This window comes from Lepus europaeus, unplaced genomic scaffold (assembly GCF_033115175.1).
Source record: "Lepus europaeus isolate LE1 unplaced genomic scaffold, mLepTim1.pri SCAFFOLD_29, whole genome shotgun sequence".
NCBI classification, from domain to species: domain Eukaryota; kingdom Metazoa; phylum Chordata; class Mammalia; order Lagomorpha; family Leporidae; genus Lepus; species Lepus europaeus.
This window is the reverse complement of record NW_026909167.1, coordinates 3935001-3944051: the sequence shown is the minus strand read 5'-3', so window position 1 is coordinate 3944051 and position 9051 is coordinate 3935001. Positions and strand designations below refer to the sequence as shown.

Here is a 9051-nt window from a genome sequence, read left to right as displayed (position 1 = left end):
CAGTTTGCTGCTTATGGCCTAGGAAAGCAGTAGAAGATGACCCGAGTACTTGGGCTGCTGCACCTATGTGGGAGACCTGGGATAAGTTCCTGGTTCTTGGATTTATATCAGCCCAATAGTTGCCATTGTGGCCATTTGGAGAGTGAACCAGCAGATGGAAGACCTTTCTCTATGTCTCTCCCTCTCTCTATAACTCTAACTCTCAAATAAAATAAATAAAATCTTTTTAAATATAATCATGTTATATTATGCAATTGTTAATCTGAGGGTTTTTTTTTTATTAGTTGGGCCAATGATTTTTCAATTTTCTTTATTTTTCCAAAAAGCCAACTACCCATTCCACTGATATTTTGTATGGTTTGCCACAGTTCAATTTTTTATTTCTTCTGCAATTTTTATTATTTTGTTCTCCTAACAATTTTGGGTTTGATTTGTTCTTGTTTTTCTTGGTCCTTGAGATGCATTGTGAGATCATTTGTTTGATGCCTTTCCAATTTCTTGATGTAGGCCCTAATTGCTATGAACTTCTCTCTTAACACTGCTTTTGCTGTATCTCATAAGTTTTGATGTGTTTTCTTGTCATCTTCATTCATTTCCAGGAATTTTTTTATTCCCCTTTTGATTTCTTTTATATGCACTATTTATTCAGGGGCATTTTGTTCAGTCTCCATGTATTTGTAGATTTTCAAGAATTTCTTATGTTGCTAATTCCTAGATTCATTTTATTGTAGTCAGAAAAGATACCTTTATGATTTTAATATTTTTGAATTTATTGAGATATTTTATGGTGTTATGTGTGACCTATTCTATAGACTGTTCCATGCAATAATTAAAAGAATGTGCATTCTGCAACTGCTTCAGTCCTCAAATAGCTACAACAGCCAGGGCTGAGTCAGTCTGCAGCCAGTAGCCAAGAGCTTCATTTGGGTCTCCCAAATAGGTGGCAGGGGCCCAATCCCTTGTGTCATCTTCTGCTTTTCCAGGTGCATTTGCATGGAGCTGGTTCAGAAGTGGAGCAATCAGAACTTGAACTGGCACACATATGGGATGCTTGCCTCACAGACTATGGTTTAACCCATCACACCCTAGCACTGGTTCCTTTCTTAGGGAATTTTTAGAGGTTAGTAATGCGCACAGCTTTGCAACCCTTGCATTGATTTTTTGGGGGGGGAGGTGTTATTTTCATTGTATACTCTGGCATTAAGAGTTCTTGATTTTCTTTTTCATAGTTTTTATCTATTTTTACAGCAAGACATTAGGGACTTCTCTGTGGACTCTAATAAGACTCTGTGATTAATGTTGGTCTGCACCAGGATATGTTTTGAAATGCCAAGGTGAGCTGGCCCTGTGGCACAGTAGGTTAATCCTCTTCATACAGTGCCAGTATCCCATATGGGCACTGATTCTAGTCCCAGGTGCTTCTCTTCTAATCCAGCTCTCTACTATGGCCTGGGAAAGCAATGGGAGATGGTCCAATTCCTTGGGCCAATGCACTCATTGGAGAAACCTGGAAGAAGCTCCTGGCTCCTGGCTTTGCATTGGCATAACTCCAGCTATTGTGGCCACATGGGGAGCAAATCAGTGAATGGAAGCCTTTCTCTTTGTCTCTTCCTCTCTCTGTAACTCTACTTCTCAAATAAATAAATAAAACCTAAAAATAAAAAATGAGAGAGAAATGCCAAAGTGAAATGTATTACCAAATCCTGTCCAAATTGATGACAACCAGGCATGGAGTTTTCTCCCTCCACAAAACCACCAGACATTGGCCTATGGTATTCTTAAGGCTGAAGAGTTATTGCTATTAAGAGTCACTGGCCGGTGCCATGGCTCACTAGGCTAATCCTCTGCCTGCGGCGCTGGCACCCTGGGTCCTAGTCCCGGTCGGGGCACTGGATTCTGTCCCGGTTGCTCCTCTTCCAGTCCAGCTCTCTGCTGTGGCCCAGGAGTGCAGTGGAGGATGGCCCAAGTGCTTGGGCCCTGCACCCGTAAGGGAGACCAGGAGAAGCACCTGGCTCCTGGCTTTGGATTGGTGCAGCACGCTGGCCGTAGCGGCCATTTGGGGGGGGGGGTGTGAACCAACGGAAGGAAGACCTTTCTCTCTCTCTCTCTCTCTCTCTCTCTCACTGTCTAACTCTGCCTGTCCAAAAAAAAAAAAAAAAGAATTTTTTTTCTTATTTTTTTTCTTTTTTCTTTTCGACAGGCAGAGTGGACAGTGAGAGAGAGAGAGAGAGAGAGAGAGAGACAGAAAGGTCTTCCTTTGCCATTGGTTCACCCTCCAATGGCCACCGCGCTGGCTGGCGCACCGCGCTGGTCTGAAGGCAGGAGCCAGGTGCTTCTCTTGGCCTATTGAGCCTATTGAGCCATGGTGCTATTTAATTTTCTCGTAATTTTAAGAATACTATTGTTCTTTTTTATTTCTAGCCTCACTCCATCATTGGCTGAGTAGTTTTGCACTATGGTTTCAATCTTTAAATTTACTGAGACTTGCTTTCTATCCTAATATATCGTCTATCCTAGGAAATGTCCGATGTGCTGATGAGAAGAATGTATATTCTGTAGCTGTTGCATGAAATGTACTGTGTATATCTTGTAGGTTGATTTGCTCAATAGTACAATTCAACTTTAATGTACCTTTTTGTTGCTTTCCTAAATGATCATTTTGATCAGTCCTTCAATTGATGACTGTGGGATGTTCAAATCCACCCTATTACCGTATTGGAGAATATATCAGTCTAATAATATTTTCTGTGTATATCTAGGTGGTCTTGTGTTGAGTGTGTGTGTGGGGGGGCTCTGGTCTTGTGTTGAATGTTTGGGTGTATGAGTGTTATATCTCTTTCTAATCAGTCCTTATATTAATAAGTAATGTCCTTATTTATCATTGATTACAGTTTTTATTTAAAGCATGTTTTACCTGATATGAGTGTAGCAATTCCCACTAATATTTTGTTTCCATTTGCCTGGTAAACTTTCTTCCAGCCCTTCACTTTCATTCTGTGTGTATCTTCTGATGTGAGTTTCTTGTAAACAACATACAGTGGGGCTTGATTTTTTTAATTTATCCATGCAATGTCTGTTTAGAATTTATTTAGATAAGAATTAACACTTTCCATTGGTTGATCAGTAGAGACTTTCTCAAGGCTCATCTTGTGCTTATGAATTCTCTCACTTTTGTCTTGGAAAACTTTTTTCTCCTTCAGTTTTAAAGGCCGGCACACCCTCCAATGGCCACCGCGCTGGCTGGCGCACCGCGCTGGTCTGAAGGCAGGAGCCAGGTGCTTCTCCTGGCCTATTGAGCCTATTGAGCCGTGGTGCCGGCTAAAAGACAGAAATTTAAAGCTAGCTAGTGGGAGCTAGGCAGCGTTGTGGCACAACAGGTTAAAGACAACGTCAGCGGAAGATGGGCCAAGTAGTTGTGTCCTCGTCACCCACAATGGTGACCCAGATGGAGTTCCTGGCTGCTGGCTTTGGCCTAGCCCAGCCTCAGCTGCTGTGGGCATTTGGGAAATGAATGAGTGGATGGAAGATCTCTCTCTCTCTCTCTCTCTCTCTCTCTCCCTCTCTCCCTCTCTCCCTCTCTCCCTCTCTCCCTCTCTCCCTCTCTCCCTCTCTCCCTCTCTCTCTCTCCCCCACCACCTCTCCTACCTCTCCTCTCTCCCCCCTCTCTCTATCCTTCTCTTTGTCACTGCATTTCACATAAAAAAAGAAAGAAAAATTGCATAAATCAATGTATCTCTCCAAGAAACATAGAAAGCCGGGCAGGTTTGTTGTGCTTCCACCCTGGTGGTGGAAGGAGACACACATCGAGGAGATACTGGGCCATCCTTTATAACAGTACTACCTAGGGAGGGAGGGCGGGCCGTCCCGGCTGGAGACAGTGATTGCATTGAAGAAAGTGAGAGTGTGAGTGTGAGTGTGTGCCTGTGTTCCTGTCTGGCCCAGCTACCAGCTAACGGGAGGCCCTCCCGCTCATCATTGGATGAGATTTCTGGAGAGCCAGGCCTGGAGAAACGTGGCCCAAGGGTGTGTGTGTGTGTGTGTGTGTGTGAGAGAGAGAGAGAGAGAGAGAGAATCTGGAGCTGACTCACGGGCCTGGGACCCAGTGTCATTCCCCATTCACCTTCCTCCCTCGGCCTCCTCTGCCCTGTCCTGCCCTTCATCCCCCCCTTCCTCCCCACCCACCCCCGCCGAGAGAACCAAAGCTCTCTACGGCGATACTCGCGCGCCACCTAGCGACCACAGTATCAGATCGGGCACGGTGGCCGGTGAAAGCCAAAATGGCGCTGGCGACTAAACAGTGTCCTGAGTATCGCGAGGCTTCGGGGTGGAGGCTGCGCAGTGGTTGGGGGCCTGTTTAGCACATGCGCGGTGTGGAGCACAGGCGAGCTTTCTGCTGTGGGGTGGGCGGCGGGGGGGGGGGCATTTTTCTCTGGGCTGGGGCGCCGCCGCCGCCGCCGCCGCCGCCGCCGCTGCCGCCGCGCTGCCGCGAGAAGGGTGGGGAGCTGGCCGGGGGCGGGGAGCGGGCTGTGACTGGGGGTCGGCTCTTGGGTCCTTGGGCGCCACCCTGGGTGATCTGAGTCCCCTGTGGGTCACCGTTGGCGTCTTTCTTTCTCTTTCTTTCTTTCTTTCTTTCTTTCTTTCTTTCTTTCTTTCTTTCTTTCTTCTCTTCCTTCCTTCCTTCCTTCCTTCCTTCCTTCCTTCCTTCCTTCCTTCCTTCCTTCCTTCTTTTATGTTCTCTTTCTCAGTTTATTCCCTGTTGTCTCTTGCTCTCGTGCTGTTCCCCGCTCGTCCGTGTGTCTGTCCGTCTCCTTCTAGCTTCTTTCTCTTTCTCACGACTTTATTTCTCACTCCCCCTTTGACTTGATATTCTTTGCCCTTTCTTATTTTTTCTTCCCACTTGCTTGCCTTCTCTCTCTCTGTCTCTGTCTCTGTCTCTCTGTCTCTTTCTCTCTCGTCTTTTTAAATCTTCATGCTCTCTCCTCTCTTCCTTATTTTGGTTTCATTTTTGTCTCCCACCTTCCCTCATGTGTTTCCTCTCTTTGTCGTGTCCTCGTGTCCTCACGGTTTTCTTTCTAAACTTCCATTCCTTCTTTTCCCCATTTTTTACGTTTTCTTTCTCTCTTCTTAGTTTTTGTCTTTCTGTTCGTCCTCCTTTTTTTTTCTTCTTACTCCAATTTCTCTCTCTCTCTCTCTCTCTCTCTCTCTCTCTCTCTCTCTCTCTCGTGTTCTTTCAATGTTTTCCCCTCTTTTTAATTCTCTCTGCCACTCTCTTGTCTTTTCTTCCTCCTTTCCTTTCCTTCCTTCACCTTTGGGTGGCCAAGTGGACTTTTTAAAGAAGTCTTTAGATTCCCAGGGTCACTGGGAAGAACGCACGGTCCTGAGTGCAACACGATTCTCATCAATTCTTATGTGAATGTGATATCAATACAAAGAGAAGAGGTTCGATGTAGTTCACAGATACAAAAAATAAGAATATGACACACTCCACTCCACTCCACTCCCCCCTCGCCCCCCCCCCCCCGTTTTTTAAAACTTCTGTGTAAATAGTGATCTGTGGAGTGTATCCCAGGCAATAGTGAAGCCCATGGATGGCCTCTGCCACAGATGGTGTGCTGCCAGAGGATGAGCCTCCTTCCCGATGCCCCCCTCTCCCTCCCCACACACACCCCGTGAGCCAAGAGAAGACGAAGACCCCCTCCCTGGGGGTCTGACAGGCTGACTCCCGGAGCCAGGTGAGGCCAGACCTGTCTTTGGGAGGCACTTCATGCTCTGAGATTTCCAGCCTGCTGAGTCCCAACCCTCGGCTGTGTGGGCACCTATGCCCCACAGCCTTTGTGGTTATGCAGACACCTGCCCCCGACCCCCTCCACACACTCTCTGCCCCCGGGCAGCCGAGAAACACGTTCTGAGCGTCCCCCTGCCGCCTGGATGCATCCAGCTGGCTGTCCCTTGGTTCCTCGGTGTCGGTTGTTGGACTCCACCTGGTGGCCGCCTTGATATGGCTGTCGCGGGCTCCGGAGCCGGCAAGGGATGACAAGTGGCCGAGGAGCCCGAGACAGAGTGTGACAAAGTCCCTAAGCTGCAGGAAGGACTGTCCCTGCCCTGCTGGGACCTGGGGGCCTGATGTATTGGTCGGAGATTGGGCCTGGAGGATGGCAAGTGAGCAGGCGGAGGCTGTGGAGGGAGGCGGGCGTCGCCTCGCGCCTGAACGTGGCTAGACTGGGGTGGCGCTACTGTTGGCGGGTAGACCAGCACACCCTGTCACACTACGTACTGGTAGTGCTGCTGCCACCACTGCCACCAACTGCAGAGACCGACCGGAGATGTCGATCTGTGGGCGGCAGAGGGAAGGGTGCCTTGGCCTGGGACTTTGTTTTTCCTTTTTTTTTTTTTTTTTTTTTTCTTTCTTCTTTCTTCGAAGTCCTTCTGCACTTGGGCCTAACCCTAATTACTTGCTACTTGCCACTAAGGAAGGTCTGGACTGTTTTGTTTTTTTGTTTTGTTTTGTTTTGTTTTGTTTTTTTCCCCAAAGTCCCCCTTCAGGGAGTGATCGAAGGTCGCTTTTTTTTTTTTTTTTTTCCCCTTTGACAGGCAGAGCGGACAGTGAGAGAGAGAGACAGAGAGAAAGGTCCTCCGTTGCCATTGGTTCACCCTCCAATGGCTGCCACGGCCAGTGCGCTGCGGCCGGCGCACCACGCTGATCCGAAGGCAGGAGCCAGGTGCTTCCTTCTGGTCTCCCATGGGGTGCAGGGCCCAAGCACTTGGGCCATCCTCCACTGCACTCCCGGGCCACAGCAGAGAGCTGGCCTGGAAGAGGGGCAACCGGGACAGAATCCGGCGCCCCGACCGGGACTATAACCCGGTGTGCCGGCGCCCCAAGGTGGAGGATTAGCCTATTGAGCCACGGCGCCGGCCCCTGGGTTGCCTTTTGAGGGCCAGAGGCCAGTCTACTGGAGCCCGTGTGTGTGTGAGTTAAGGATGTAGGTGGCGGGTGGCGGGTGGCGGGTGGCGGGTGGCATGCTCATGTCCCTATTCCCCCTCCCCCACCCCAGGTCGACCAGGTGGCAGAGGAGTGTGCTCTAACAGAGATGGGTGGCATTTTGGGGACAAGTGACCGGGTCCCCAAGCTCAGAGGTGGCTGTGTCCAGTGCATCAGCCCCGTGCCCTCTCGCGTGGACATTTTTATACTTGGAGTTGTGGTTTTGGACCTGCAGGTAAGTGCTGACACGCTGTTCTCTGGTGACTGTCGCCAGAGAGAGGGGACTCCGGACGTGCGTTGGGGACACGGGGACAAAGTGGGCTTCCAGTGGGCTGGTGCTCGACCGTGCTCCTTTCTGAGAGCCACCTGCTTGGGCTCGCGCGGTGGCTTGTGTGCGTTCGTCCCGGTTGTCCCGCGACGGTGATGCCACCTCCGGCCTATGGTGCCCGAGGGCGGTGGGGGTGAGGCGGGCGTCGGGTCCTCTACCCGCGTGCGCTCCTTGCCGCTGGTGAGCCGATCGCCTGGTGGTTGTGACAACCCTCTGACTGAAAGGACCTCGATGAGGGGTGGCTTCATGCCACACGTGTGCGTGTCAGGCGTTCTCCGCTGGGGTTGTCTACCGCCTGCAGTGGGAGGCGGGGGCCGGCGAGGCTGCAGCGGGCCCCACTGGTGGCTGTCCTTGCCGGGTCGTGCCCCCCGCCCTCACTCCACGTGTTAAAACTCCGAGCTGACTGTGACCGATGTGGTGCTGTGGTGCTCTCCTGGGCCGGACCTAAGCTGCTCCAGATGAGGGACGGCCGTTCATGGCGAACGCTGCCGAGCCTCTCGTTCTGGCCTGCGGGCCCCTCGTTCTGCCTTCCCCACCCGTGGGTGGTGTGTGGGTAGCAGGGGTGCGGAAACCGGCCCGACCTCTGCTGTCCCCGTGCTTTTGCGCGCGGGGGGGTGCTGGGGTCCTGTGACGTGGCGGGCATCCCTCGCTGTCGCCCTGTCGTGGGCTGTGGCTGTGGAGCCTTGACTCCACGCGAGCCTGTGCGGTGCCCCTGGAGCGGTCCAGGTTGTGCCTCAGGTGCCTGAAGCCGAGTGGTGGTGTTGCTCCTGTCCCCCCAGTGCCCTCTCCCGGGTGTCGCTGCTGTGGCTGCCTCTGGCTGCTGCCTGTGCCCCTTGGGAGTGTTGGGGGGGTCGAGGCGGTAAGAGAAGGGGAGACCCGTGCGTGCTTCGCCTCGCTGGAGGGAGGCTGCCGGTGTCGTGCCGTCCCCACGTGTGTGGGGGGTATCGGCTTGGCGGGCGCATGCCTGCGTGCTTGCCACCCCCTGTGGGGTGGTGTGTGCCAGGTGTGTCGAGCGGTCGCGGCGTGGTCCGGCCCGGCTGGACGAGTGCGGGGGCTGGGAAGGGCTGTGGCGAATGGGATTGGTAATGCGCCCAGCCTGCCCTGGCCCTGGCCGCGGATGCTCAAAGTGCCATTTCTTTACCTATACCGCAGACCCCCCCCCCCCCGCCCCGATTGCGTGGCCTCGGGTGGTGCTCCCTCGGTTTGCCTCCTGCCGGCCCGGCGGGGAGGGGGCAGTTGGAGTGGGGGTGTGGCCCACCTTCGGTGAGGAAAGCCTTCTCTAGCGATCCGAGAGGGGCGTGCCTTCTGATGGGGTACCGTTACCCCCTGGCCGCCGTCCCTCCTGTGCTGAGTGCGTTGGGTGGCGTGCTCCACCCGTGCGCCCCGTTTGCCCCTTCTGTTGGGGGGGGAAGCGTAGGCGTGCTGGTGGGTCTGCCGGTCCCCGCGGTGGGGACCGGGGCGCTGCTCTTTCGGCCCTAACGGCCGCGGCCCGCGCCTCCCCCCTCCGTGTTGGGGGAGGGTCCCGCCGGGCCGGGCTGGCGGTCCGTCGCTCGTTCGTGTTTGGGGCCGGCGCGCGCGCCCGTGCGTGCGCGTGCCTTCCGTGTCACTCTCCGTGTTTGCCTTGTCGGCCGGGGCTGGGCGGGGGCGCGCGTGGTCTGTCCTGCGCGTCCCCGGGGCTGTGGCGCGAGCGGGCGGCTCCCTGCTTCCCCTGCTCGCCACCCCGGGCTGCGACTGGCCGTCATCG

The 9051-nt window shown here is 53.1% G+C and overlaps 1 long non-coding RNA gene across 1 annotated transcript; it reads left to right on the top strand.

Annotated features, from left to right (window-relative positions):
- The first annotated feature begins 4679 nt into the window (after window positions 1–4679).
- On the top strand, window positions 4680–8211 carry LOC133754860 (uncharacterized). Its single transcript, XR_009865309.1, has 2 exons — window positions 4680–6967; window positions 7053–8211. It is a non-coding gene; the product is annotated as an uncharacterized LOC133754860 (long non-coding RNA).
- The last annotated feature ends 840 nt before the right edge of the window (window positions 8212–9051 follow it).